Genomic DNA, 15012 nt, shown 5'->3' with positions numbered 1-15012 from the left:
AAAAAAAAATAGACAACGATGTAAATATTATTATGAGAATTCTGAATACAAGAGCCAAAATGCCTGGAACTTTCTGCTTTCTCTCTAAGCGGACTTCAAATTTGTAAACAAGCCTGTTGTAGCCTTCTTGAGAATGAGACAGTTTGTAGTGAGAATAAATACATGGAGAGAGAGGCCTTGATATTTTGCCCATCACAGCTAAAGTCGATGTGGGTAAATGAGGCCATTCAGGACCAGCCAGGCTGTAACTGACATGCCAACTGACTGCATAGCTAATTGAACCCAGCCAGTGCCAACTGTAACAGAAATGACCAGCTTCAGCTGTGGCCTGCCAAAATATTCAACCTGCTGAATCAAGAAAAAATAAATGGTTATTGCTTAGTTTCCTAATTTTGAGTGACTTGTTATGAAAGAATAGAAAAGACAAGTAGAAGAATATATTCATTGAAATGTAGCATGCTGATAATTGGAGTAAAATCATTGTAGCATATGAAATCTAACAAGACACAACAAATAAGTCAGTATCAAAAAAATTGATCTCAGAAAGCAGACAAAAATAATTAGGCAGGGGACCAGGGGTCAGAAGTCTAGTCATTTGAGATATCAATAATAACAAGTGAAAACCTGTCTCAGAAATTGGTGTACTGAGCAAGTTATCAAAGCTACCACTCAAGAACAGAAAATAAGTCAGAGACTCAATTATAGGAAATGAGAAATAATATTAGAGCCATAACATAAAAATCAGGGAAGTGCCCAAATATGATAGCAAGCAAATAAATTAGGAGAAAAATTGGGTAGATAGTATGTATCCTGGGTTACTGAACTAGAACTTCCTAGAGTTGACGTAATTTCTGTGGTCTGAAACAGGGTTGAGTATGTTGGAAAAAGGGTCTGTGAAAGAATAATGAACAATTGCCTTGAATAAAAGAAGAGGAGGGCTATGGGGAGCACAATATCAGAAAAACTGTTAGAACAATACATTGCAAAAACATTTCTGACAATTTATTCAGAATAATTTTATATACAGGCCAATCAGATGAATGATCACCAATATAGTGTAATGTGAAGAGTAGTATATTCAAATAACCTTACCATTCTTTTCTGACCCAGTTTCTGATGTCTCAAGGCATACCTCCAAATTTTTCTATGTCGGGGAAAAGTTAAAAATGGAAACACACACATATTTAAAAAGTATAAATCAATCAAATTGTTAAATATGTTCAATATTCTTTTCTGGACAATATAAAAAAGCATTGGTAATGCTATACTTTTTCATGTGACTAAAATTTTGAACAATATCAAACACAACTGAATTCAATGATTGCAAATTTATGTTTGATTTATTAATGAATTGCCAATGTTTAAAAGGGTACTAATGAATCAAATCATACATAATTCATAAATAATTACATATATTTCTATAAAATTATTTAGGCATTATTTATTAACATAATTAATCATACATTCACATAATTTATGTTCATTGAAATTAATGACTTCAAGAATTAAAAATATATAATAATATTAAATTTATGCAAAGTGCAATACAAAATGTAAATAAACCTATTTATGTGTATAGAAATTACATTTTTTGGTCTTAAAAACTTTATTTCTAAGTTATTCAAAAGTATTAAAATTTACAAAATTATAATGAAGAAATGTATATTTTAAGACAAAAGCATTAAAACATATAAAAAAATGTAATAAACCACATTAACATTTGTAAGAATAGAGAAAAAAAGCATCCAAATCAGAGGGAAAAAAGTTAAATTTACTCTGTTTGCAGAACATATGAACTTATGTATAGAAATTGTTAAAGACTCCATAAAAATATTAGAATGAATAGAAAAATTTAGCTAAGTGTCAGATACAAATTCAGCAGGCAAATATCAGTTGCAATTCTGTACCATGACAATTATCAATCTAAAAAAGGAATTAAATATACAATATTACTTACAAAGCACCAAAAAGAATACAACACTTATGAATATATTTAACCAAGGACATGAGAAACTTGTACACTGAAAAATCACAAAACACTAATGAAAATGTAAAGAAGATGCAAACAATGGCTCTATATCCTGTGTTCATGGACAGGAAGAACTCATACAGGCATACAAAAGAGATATTGCCAGTTGAATAGTACAATACCTCAAAAACAGCTTCATTGTTAAAAAGATAAAGTGATACAACAACTCAAGCACAGATTGAGTTTCCAGGAATCTACCTAAGCTGCCTGTCCATAGAAATGCTTGCTATAAAGTGACAAATATTTAACACAAAGTCAGTGGTACTATTAAAAGTAGAGCAGATGGGAAGGCAGGGATACATCAGTGGTATCACAGGTTGGGTTGCAGACAGACCTCAATGAGTTGTACATTGCAATAATAAAAGTCACAACATTTTTTTCGTTACCCAGTGAATGTAAAAGTTATGTTTACACTACACTGTAGCCTACTAAGTGTGCAATAGCATTATTTCTAAAAAAGCAATGTACATACCTTATTTTTAAAATATATTATCGGTAAAAATTGCTAATGATGATTTCAGCCTTCAGCATGCTGTAATCTGTTTCTTGGTAGAGGGTCTTGCCTTAGTGTTGATGGCTGCTGACTGGCTGATAAAGGAGGCAGTTAGTGAAGGTTGGGGTGGCTGTGGCAATTTCTTAAAATAGGAAAATAATAGTTTGTCACATCAATTGACTTGACATTTCTGTAGCATGCGATGCTATTTGATAGCATTTTACCCAAGGTAGAACTTATTTCAAAATTGGAGTCAATCTTCTGAAACCCTGCCACTGCTTTATCAACTAAGTTGATGTGATGTTCTAAATTTGTTGTTGTTATTTCCACAATATTCACAACATCTTCACCAGGAGTAGATTTCATCTCAGGAAACCAATTCACTTGTTCATCCATAAGAAGCAGCTCCTCATCCATTGGCATTTTATTATGACACTGCAGCAATTCATTCACATCTTCAGGCTGCACTTCTAATTCTAACTCTCATACTGTTTCCACAACACGTGCAGTAACTTTCTCCACTGATATCTTGCACCCCTCAAAGACACAGAACTGGATTGAAATCATCTTCTTCCAAATTTCTGTTAAAGTTCTTCCCATGAGTCATAAATATTCTTAATGGTATCTAAAGTGGTGAATCATTTCCAGAAAGTTTTCAATTTACTTTGCCCAGATGCATCAGAGAAATCACTATCTATGGCAGCTATAGCCTTGCAAAATATATTCATTAAATATTAAGCTTGCAAAATATATTTATTAAATATTAAGGCTGGAAATTTGAGATTGCATCTCGATTCATTCTTCCATGGGTTGCAGAATGCATGTGGTGTTAGCAGGCAACAACAAAAACAACAACAAAAACCCTCAAAAAACCAAAAAACAAAAAACAAATTTTTTGTACATCTCCATCAGAGCTTATGGGGACTAGGTGTACTGTCCATAAGCAGTAATACTTTGAAAGTTATCTTTTTTTCTGAACAGCAGCTCTCAACAGTGAGCATAAAGTAGTCAGCAACCCCTGCTATTAATAGATGTGTTATCATCTAAGCTTTGTTGTTCCAGTTGTTGGCCAGAGTCAGAGTGAATTTATCATAATTACAAAGGGCTCTAGGATTTTCAGAATGGTAAATGAATACTGGCTTCAACCTAAGGTTCGCTGTGATGGTTAATACTGAGTGTTAACTTGATTGGATTGAAGGATGTAGAGTATTTATCCTGGGTATGTTTGTGTGGGTGTTGCCTAAAAGAGATTAACATTTGAGTCAGTGGCCTGGAGAAGGCAGATCCACCCTTAATCTGGTGGGCACACTCTAATAACTTCTAGCGAATATAAAGCAGGCAGAAAATCGTGAAAAGGTGAGATGGGCCTAGCCTCCCAGCCTGCATCTTTCTCCCATGCTGGATGCTTCCTGCCCTTGAACATTGAATTCCAAGTTCTTCAGTTTTGGGACTCAGATTTGGCTCTCTTTGCTCCTCAGATTGCAGACAATCTATTGTGGGACCTTGTGATCATGTAAATTAATACTTAATTCGAATTAGAAGAATTCTTAGCTAGAATTAGAAGTAGAGCTTAAAGATGTGACTGAATTGCTGCAATGCCATAATAAAACACCAGCGAATGAGGGATGAGGAGTTGCTTCTTTTTATTTCTAAAAAAATGCTAATCCAGGCATATATACATATATATCTTATGCATATGTATACATGTATATACGTATACATATGTATACATGTATATATACATGTATATACATATGTGTGTATACGTATATACATGTATATATACATGTGTGTAGCTATACATGCATATATACATATGTATATGTGTATATACACACACACATACATGCACATATGTATGCACACATATACATATATGTACATGCATGTATACATGCATGCACACATGTATATAAACATACATATATGTATACACACATATCCATGTACATATACATGTATATGTATAACATACACACATGTACATGTATATGCACACATATATGTACACATATATGCATACATATATGTATGTACATGTATGTATACACATATATACACATATATGTATGTAAATGTATGTATACACATATATGCACATATATGCATGTACATGTATGTATACACATATATACACATATATATTATATGTGATATATATATCATGTATATATGATATATATGTCACTCTAAGAGAACCCTAATACAGTTGCCAACTGCTGCAACCCCTAACAAGAGCGTCTGACTGGTTTTCTTTTTTTGTTTTTTTTGGAGTTTTGAAGCTAGGCATTGACTTTTCTCTAGCTATGAAAGATCTATATGGCATCTTCTTGCAATATAAGGTAATTTTGTGTACACTTAAAGTCTGTTGTTTAGTGTAGTCACCTTCATCAATTATCTTAGCTAGATCTTCTGGATAACTTGCTGCAGCTTTTGTACATCAGCACTTGCTAATTCATGATGTACTTTTATGTTACCAAGATGGCTTGATTCTACATGAACCAATCTCTGCTAGCTTTATACTTTTCTTCTGAAGATTCCTACTCCTTCCTCCTTCATAGAACTAAAAAGAGTTAGGACCTTGCTCTGGATTAGGTTTTGGCTTAAGGAAAGTTGGTGGTTGATATGACCTATCCAAAACACTGAAATGTCCTTATCAGCGATAGGCTGTTTTTCTTTCTTGGCATTCATGTGTTCATTGCAGTAGCACTTTTACTTTCCTTGAAGAAATTTTCCTTTGGATTCACAACTTGGCTAATAGTTTGGCACGAGGCCTAGCCTCTGGCTGATCTTGGCTTTTGACCTGTTTTCCTTTCTAAGCTTAATCATTTCTAGCGTTTGATTTATGTGAAATCATAATCAAGTGAAAATGTGAAAAACGTGTGGCTTTTTTTTTTTTTTCACTTGAACATGTAGAGTTCCTTGAAGGGCTATGAGTTGGCCTAACTTCAACATTATTTTTTATAAGAGAATAGTGAGGACTAGGGATCAGGAGAGACATGAGGAAAGGGCTGGTTTATGGAACAGTCAGAACATGTACATATAGATTAAGTTTACTGTCTTTTGTTGATGTGGTTTGTGGCACCCCAAAACCATTACAATAATAACATCAAAGGACACTCATCACCACTCCAGATACAATCGTAATGAAAATGTTTGAAATATTATAAGAATTAGCTAAGTGTAACACAGATACACAAAGTAAGCACACACAGTTGGAAAAATGGTGCCTATAGGTTGCTTAACTGAGGGCTGCTACAAGCTCCCATTTACAAGTGACAACATACAGTATCTGGTTTTTGATTTCTGAGTTACTTCACTTAGAACAATGACCTCCAGTTCCATTCATGTTGCTGCAAAATACATTATATCATTCTTTATGATGGCTGAGTAGTATTCCATATATATATGTGTGTGTGTGTATATATATATATGCCACATTTTCTTTATCTGCTCATTAGTTGATGGGTATTAGGTTGATTCCTTACCTTTACAATTGTGAATTGGGTAGTAATACACATACACATCCTGGTTTTTTTTTTAAGCATATATTCACTTCTTCTCCTTTGGGCAGATACCCAGTAGTAAGATTGATTAATGAAATGGTAAATCTACTTTTAGTTCTTTGAAAAATCTCCATAATGTGTTCCATATTGGTTGTACACATTTACCTTTCCACTAGCAGTGTATAAGAATTAAATTTTCAACACATCCACACCAACATCTATTCTATTTTAACTGTTTAATAATGAACATTCTAGTTGAGGTAAACTGGTATCTCATTGTGGTTTTAATTCACATTTCCCTGATGATTAGTAATGTTGAGTATTCTTCATATGTTTGTTGGCCACTTGTATATCTTCTTTTGAGAAGAGTCTATTCATGTCTCACCTTTTGATAAGATTTTTTTTTTTCTTGCTAATATGTTTGAGCTTCATATAGATCCTGGATATTTGTATTTTGTCAGATGCATACATTGCAAGTATTTTCTCCCATTCCATAGATTGTTTGTTTACCCTGATGACTATTTATTTTGATATAGAAAATCTTTTTAGTTTAATGAGATCAAATTATTTATTTTTTGTTTGCATTGCGTTTACTTTTGGAATCTTAGTCATAAATTATTTGCATAGGCCAATGTCCAGAAATGTCTTTCCAAGGTTTTCCTCTTGAACTTTTATGGCTTCAGGTCTTAGATTTAAGTCTGTAATCCTTCTTAAGTTAATTTTTGTATATAGTTAGAGCTAAGAATTCAGTTTTATTCTTCCACATGTGGCTATACAATTTCCCCAGCACCATTTATTGAATAGGGTGTTATTTTCCCAATTTATATTTCTGTATGCTTTGCCAAAGGTCAGATGACTCTAAGTATTTGGCTTTGTAACTGGCTTCTCTATTCTGTTCCTTTGGTCTCTATCTGCTTTTATATCAGTAGCATGTGTTTTGGTTATTGTAACCTTGTAGTATGAAGTTAGGTAATGTGATGCCTTCAGATTTATTCTTTTTGCTTAGGATTACTTTGGCAATTAGGGCTCTTTATTTTTTTTTTGGTTCCATATGAATTATATCATTCTTGTTTTAATTCTGTAAAAAATGATGTTACTATTTTGATAGAAATTGCATTGAATCTGTGGATTGCTTTGGGCAGTATGGTCATTTTTGTTATATTGATTCTTCCAACACATGAGCATGAGATATATTTTCACTGGTTTGTGTAATCTATGATTCTTTTCAGCAGTGTTTTGTAAATCTCCTTGTAGAGATTCTTCTTATCCTTGGTTAAGTATATTCCTAAGGATTTTTTTGTAATTATGCAAAAGAGATTGAGTTCTTGATTTAATTCTCAGCTTGATCATTGTTGGTGTATAGCACTGTTACTGATTTGTGTACATTGATTTTGTAATCTGAGACTTTACTGAATTTATTTATCAGATACAGGAATTTTTTGGAGGAGTCTTTAGGGTTTTCTATGTACAAGATCATATTATCAGCAGACAGAGATGCTCTGACTTCCTATTTTTCAATTTGGATGCCCTTTACATCTTTCTCTTGACCAATTGCTCTGGCTAGGACTTCCAGTACTATATTGAAAAGAAGTGGTGAAAGTGGAAATCCTTGTCTTGTCCCAGTCCTCGGGGAGAATGCTTTCAACTTTTCTCCATTCAGTATAATGTTGACTGTGGGATTTTTACATATGGATTTTATTATTTTGAGATATGTTCCATCTATGCCTTGTTCGTTGAGTATTGTTTATCATAAAGGATGCTGGATTTTATCAAATGCTTTTTCTGCATCTATTGAGATGGTCATATTGTTTTTGTTTTTAATTCTGTTTATGTGATGAATCACATTTATGGACTTGTGTATGTAGAATAAAACCCACTTGATTTTGCTAGTATTTTGTGAAAATTTGCATGTATATTCATCAGATATATTGTTCTGCAGTTTTCTCTTTTTCTTGTAATGTAATGTTCTTTCTTGGTTTTCATATCAGTTGATACTGGCTTTGTAGAATGAGTTTAGGAGGATTTCTTCTTCTCATTCTTTTTAAATAATAACAGCAGATTTTGTACCAAATCTTTGAAGGTCTGGTAGAATTCATGTGTAAATTTATTTGGCCCTGGGATTTTTGTTGTTGTTGTTGTTGCCCGTTGTTAAAGTACTGATTAAATTTTGCTGCTTGCTATTCGTCTGTGTATGATTTCTATTTCTTCATGATTCAAGCAAAGGGCATTGTGTGTTTCCAGGAATATATTCATTTCCTCTAGATGTCCTAGTTTCTGTGCATATAAATGTTTATAATGTTATATAAAGATGTTTTGCATTTCTGTGGTGTCAATTGTAATGTCTCTATTTTCATTTTTAATTTAAGCTGATTTGAATTTTCTTCTTTCTTTTCTTCGTTAATCTAGCTAGCAATCTATCAATTTTGCTTATTTTTTCAAAGAACCAGCTTTTTGTTTCATTGGTATTTTGTATTTTTTGTTTTTATTTCATTGAGATCTGTTCTGATATTTGTTATTTCTTTTGCTTTGCTAGCTATGTGTTTGAATTAGTCTTGTTTCTCCGGTTGCTTGAGGTGTGACATGAGGTTATCAACTTGTGATCTTTCAGACTTTTTATTGTAAGTGTTTGGCTCTCTAAAGTTTTCTATTAGCAGTGTGTTTGTTGTATCCCAGAGGTTGCGATACCTTGTGCCACTGTTATCATTCATTTTGAAAAAATTTTAAATTTTGATCATGATTTTATTAATAGACAGAAATAACTCAGGGGCCGACTGTTTAATTTTCATGTGTTTGTATAATTTTGAGGTTTCCTTTTAGAATTCATTTCTAATTTTACTCCTCTGTGGTCTGAGAAAATACTTGATACATTTTTAACATTTTAAAATTTATTGAGACTTGTTTTGTGGCCTATTATATGGTCTATCTTGGGGAATATTCTATGTGCTGATGAGAAGAATGTAAACTCTGCAGTTCTTAAGTAGGATGTTCTGTAAATATCTATTAGGTTCATTTGTTCCAGAATGCAGTTAAGTCCAGTGTTTCTTTGTTGACTTTCTGCCTTGATGATCTGTCACGTGTTGTCAATGGAGTGTTGAAGTTCCCCAGTATTATTTTATTTCTGCATATTTCTATTCTTAAGCCTAGTAATATTGCTTTATAAATCTGGGAGCTCTGGAGTTAGGAGCATATTTATTTAAGATTGTTATATCTTCTTACTGAATTAATCCTTTTATTATTATATAGTGACTGTATTTGTCTTTATTTTCATAGTCGTTGCTTTAAAGGTTTTTTTTTAATCTCATATAAGAACAGCTACTCTTACTTGTTTTTGGTTTCTATTTGTGTGAAATATGTGTTTCCACCCCTTTGCCTTCAGTCTGTGAGAATATTTATGTATTAGGTATGTTTCCTCAAAATAGCAGATATTTGGTTTGTGATTTTTTTATTTATTTTGCCAATCTGTATTGTATTAGTCTGTTCTCAGACTGCTATGATGAAATTCCTGAGACTGATTAATTTATAAAGAAAAGAGTTTTTTGACTCACAGTTCTGCATGGCTGATGAGGCCTCAAAAAACTTACCCTCATGGCAAAAGGCACCTCTTCACAAGGTGGCAGGAGAGACAGAGTGCTGGGTGAAGGGTGAAGCTCCTTATCAAACAATCCAAACTTGTGAGAACTCACTCACTATCAGGTGAACAGTATGGGGGAAATGGCCCCCATGAGAATATTATCTCCACTTGGTCCCAACCTTGACACATGGGGATTATTACAATTCAAGGTGAGATTTGAGTGGGGACACAGAGCCAAACCATATCATTCTGCTGCTGGCCCCTTCAAAATCTCATGTCCTCACATTTCAAAGCACAATTATGCCCTTACAATGGTCCGTCAAAGTCTTAACTCATTCCAGCATTAACCCAAAAGTGCAAGTCTAAATTCTCATCTGAGATGAGGCAAGTCCCTTCCACCTATAAGCCTGTAAAATCAAAAACAAGTTAGTTACTTCCTAGATACAAAGGGGGTACAGGCATTGAGTAAATATACTCATTCCAAATGGGAGAAATTCGCCAAAACAAAGGGGCTACAGGCCCCATGCAAGTCTGAAATCTATCAGGGCTGTCAAATCTGAAAGCTTCAAAATGATCTCCTTTGACTCCGTGTCTCACATTCAGGTAACAGCGATGCAAAAGGTGGGCTCCCACAGCCATTTGCAGCTCTGCCCCTGTGGCTTTGCAGGGTACAGCTCCCACCATGGCTGCTTTCATGGACTGGCACTGTCTGTGGCTTTTCGAGGTGCATGATGCAAGCTGAAGGTGAATCTATCATTCTGGAATCTGGAGGACGGTGGCCCTCTTCTCACAGCTTCATTAGGCAGTACCCCAGTGTGCACTCTGTGTAGAGGCTTCAATCTCACATTTCCCTTCTGCCCTGCACCAGCAGAGGTTCTCCATGAGGGTCACACCCCTGCAGCAAACATCTGCCTGTACATCTAGGCATGTCCACACATAATCTGAAATCTAGGTAGAGGTTCCCAAACTTCAACCATTGACTTCTTTGCACCCACAAACCCAACACTACATGTAAACCACCAAGACTTGGGGTTCGTGCCTTTTGAACAACAGTGTGAGCTGTATGTTGTCCCCTTTTAGCCATACCTGGGACATAGGGCACCAAGTCTTGAGATGGCACTAAGCAGCAAGATCCTGGGCCAGGCCCATGAAACCTGTAGGGAGACCCTCTGAAACTATTGCTATGGAATAAAAGATGAAATGCTCCTGATTATTGTGAATACAAAATTGCATGCAGGATCGTGTAAAGACAATGGCAGGTTGGACTGCCAGGATAAGTCAACAGCACATTATGTGCTTCCCCCTGCAGAGAACCTATGAATGGATGTGCAGTCAGGGAGGTTTCACATCACCAAGATTCCTATCCCAGAAAAGCAGATGTTCATAGCTCTGGGAATGGAATGCGACCCTTGTGGAGAGCCTACAAATGGACACATGGGGGAGTGCCTGTCCATATGGATAAGATAGGCCTATAAACGCCCTCCTCTTGCCACGGTTCTTCTAGGCCTCTTTAGGGTTAAGGCATACTCCCTTCTGAGAATTTCTGGTCTAACCCGTTGTCTAGCTTCACCTCCTGTTTCTATGGATTGTTTTTGTAACCAGCTTTTGCTGCAACTGTTACTGCTGATTAATATCTTGCTAACCATAGGTTATGGAAAGACTGTGTTTCTGTTTTAAGACTCTGTTAGAAATTACTGATGCACACACTATATTGTAAATTCTTACCTTTGTATACTGTATTTGTGCATACAGATGTTATGTTAAAGAATTACTTCATCCCCATGTGACCATCTCACCTCATAATCAAATGACCCTAAATCCCTCACTAACCTACCCCCACCCTCACTAAACTTAATAATAAATGCTGGTATATCCAGTGCATTTTTGGCCCCATGGAACCAGAAGGCAGTGACCCCCCGTGGACCCAGCTTTCACTATCTTTTGTGTCTCTATTATTTCTTGACCTGCCAATCCACCTGGGAACAAAGAGAGAGCCCCATTGCATTGCAGGCTGCTGGCTAGATCCTGCAATAGAAACCATCTTTTTTTTTTTCTACTAGGCCTCTGGGCATGCCCTGAAGACATTTTCCCCATTGTGTTGATGATTAACATGTGGCTCCTCATTACTTATGCAAATTTCTGCAACAGGCTTGAATTCCTCTCCAGAAAAAGGGTTTTTCTTTTTTATTCATCATCAGGCTATGAATTTTCTGAAATGTTATGTTTTGCTTCCCTTTTAAACATAAATTGCAATTCCAAACCATATCTTTGTGAATACATAAAACTGAATGCTTTTAAGAGCACACAAGTCACTTCCTGAACACTTTACTGCTTAGACATTTCTTCCACCAGCTACCCTAAATCATCTCTATCAAGTTCAAAGTTCCACAGATATCTAGGGCAGGGGCAATTGCCACCAATCTCTTTGTTAAAGTATAGCAAGAATCACCTTAATTTCAGTTCCCAACAAATTCCTCATTTCCATTTGAGACCACCTCAGTCTGGACATTGTTATCCATATCATTATCAGCATTTTGGTCAAAGCCATTCAACAAGTCTCTAGGATGTTCCAACATTTCCCACATGTTCCTGTCTTCTTCTGAGGACTCCACACGGTTCCAACCTCTGCTAATTACCCATTTCCAAAGTTGATTCCACATTTTGGGGGTCCTTATAGCAGCTCCTCACTATCTCCTGATACCAATTTATTGTATTAGCCTGTTCTCACTCTATCTACTTAATTTTCATCATATTTCTTCCTTAATTATTTTGGAGGTACACATACCTTTAAAATTAATACATTTAGTGTGGAGTGGAAACAGTATTTTCACTTGAGCAGATGATGCTTAGGTGAAAACTCCTAATTTTTTGTCCTTAAATTAAGAGCGATCATGTATAAACTAGTAAATACCAGACACTCCTCTGAGTCCATCACATATCAATGTATTTAATGTTCACAAAACATGATGAAGTAAAAATTTTTTTTCATTTTGGAGATGAGGAAACTGAAGAAAAGGAATGTTAAGTAACTTATTCAAGTGTCCAAAGTAGTGAAGCAAAAATTCAAACTAGGTGCCTGGTTCCAAATGCCCAGGTTTATAATCATTTAAATTGTATTCTATTATTATTATTATTATTATTATTATTATTACTATTACTATTATTTTGAGACTGGGTCTTGCTCTGTCATCTAGGCTGGAGTGCAATGGTGTAATCTCAGCTCACTGCAACCTCCACCTCCCAGACTCAACTGATTCTTCTGTCTCAGCCTCCCAAGTAGCTGGGATTACAGGCATTCACCACCACTCCCAGCTATTTTTTTTATTTTTTTTATTTTTAGTATAGACGGGGTTTCACCATGTTGGCCAGGCTGGTCTCGAACCACTGACCTCATGTGGTCTACCTGCCTTGACTTCCCAAAGTGCTGGAATTACAGGCATGAGCCACCATGCCTGTCCAAAAAATATATGACATGTAATGTATAGGTTGCTATCAAATTTTAAAATATAATGCCTTGATATGCCGTTTTCCTATAAGGCTGAGAGGATATTTATTCTGAGAAAATGAATCATGAGGAAAGGAAGATTTCTGTTTAGTCAAAAAGGCCAGCATGCTGGCATTATCACAATAACCAGAAAACAAGAACTTTTCTATGAATTACAAGAAGGAAATAAATAAGCCTGAAACATGGGAATACACTGCTTAGTGACGGAGGTTGAGCTCATAATTTTCTTTCAAGCTTCTCTTTGTAGTCTTTTTTTACCTAAGAAATCAGATAGAAATGCACTCTTTATTCAACAGTAATTATAAAATTTTATGATTCTTGATTTTTCCTGTGAGTTACTGGAATATATCAAGACTGCCCACACTTTCCATTTATACCCAAAAGACTGCCTTATGAGATCTCTAATCCTAATGTTAGCCCTAAGCCACTTGTTAGTACAGGAGGATTATCATTTTAGAGAACACTCAGCAATGCCGAACTGTGATCCACCCCTTATAGTTTTTCTCTCATTGTTTGCTGGCCCTCATTCCACTAACCAACCAAACAAATGTCCAGAAGCTTGGCCAGATCTTCTGTTTCAGATAGTTCTTCCACAACACTTCTGAGAGATCCCAAACCCAATTTATCCTCTGGGTCATTAAAATGTACTTGATTTTGGTCCTTGTAGGAACTAGATGGAATTCTTTTTCAGCTAAAAGCCTATACTTTATTTTCTAATTACAATTCTGCTCCTTATTGAGGTATTTGATAAATTCGTTGTACAACAAGTTGTAGCATATTTTGAAGGAGGAAAATTGTATTCGGTTAAAAGAAGTACAATCACATTTAAAATACACCATCTCAAAACACTGCCTACTTCATTAGCACAAACATCTCATTACAAGATAATTGCAGGAAAAGTGGCTAAAAAGTAATAAATACCTTCACAGTCATACTAGCAAGCACTTAATAAAGAAATGAACTTGTCTTAGCAATGATGATAACTAGGTCTCTCAATAATAGCCTAAAGCCCTGCAGAGAAATGAAGCTACCACATGGATAATTCAGATAGCACTCATTGAGTTTGGGGATTAAAGTTCCAAGATAATTGGCTCAGTTCTCCACATGGGTTTGGTAATGAAGGCCTGTACAAAAACTACTAAGAGCTGTCTCCATGGCATAAAGAGCCATTTAAGCAATGTCCATCCTTTTTATTATAAATGAAGTTACTGTAGCAGTTATTCATAGCACAGAGTTCCATTACTCCCTTTGCTAGTGAAAGAGAAGAGACAGGAAGCAGGGTATTTTAGTGTTTTCCAACCAAAACCAAAAACAAAATAAAATAACAATGATAAAAATAAAACCCCCCAAAAACCCTCCACTACCAACAAGAACAAACAAATCAACATAAAACAAGGGAACAACAATAAAAAGACACACCAACTCTAGCAATTTTTAGTGAATACTTATTGCCAAACCTCTCTTTTTCTGTCTTATTCACAGAGAACAAACTGATTATGGTTTTTGCAACATACCTAATGGGAACCGAAGGAGGAAGACAAGTTTGGGCAATATTAGACAAGTCTATACCTTGGAATTATGTTTCTGTGGTGTTCATTATTTTAGGAAAATATAGTAATCCATTGCAGCAAGGGTCAACTGCTGAATTTAGAAATGTCCTTATAGAAAGTAAGCTAGGAGGCTGCCTATAAGATGTTACTTGTGAAGAGCTTATGTCCTACCCTAATGACTTATTCCATAGAGAAATGCATTGGCTTCTTCTTTTAAAAAATGTGAAGTAACATGATGAGAAGCTTGTGCATGTAATCCCAGCACTTTGAGAGGATGAGCTGAGTGGATCACTTGAGATCAGGAGTTCCAGATCAGCCAGGTCAACATGGCCAAATCCTGTCTCTACTACAATCACCA

Source organism: Colobus angolensis, unplaced genomic scaffold (assembly GCF_000951035.1).
Source record: "Colobus angolensis palliatus isolate OR3802 unplaced genomic scaffold, Cang.pa_1.0 Scaffold227, whole genome shotgun sequence".
Classification (NCBI taxonomy): Eukaryota; Metazoa; Chordata; class Mammalia; order Primates; family Cercopithecidae; genus Colobus; species Colobus angolensis.
Note: the sequence above shows the minus strand (reverse complement) of the source record.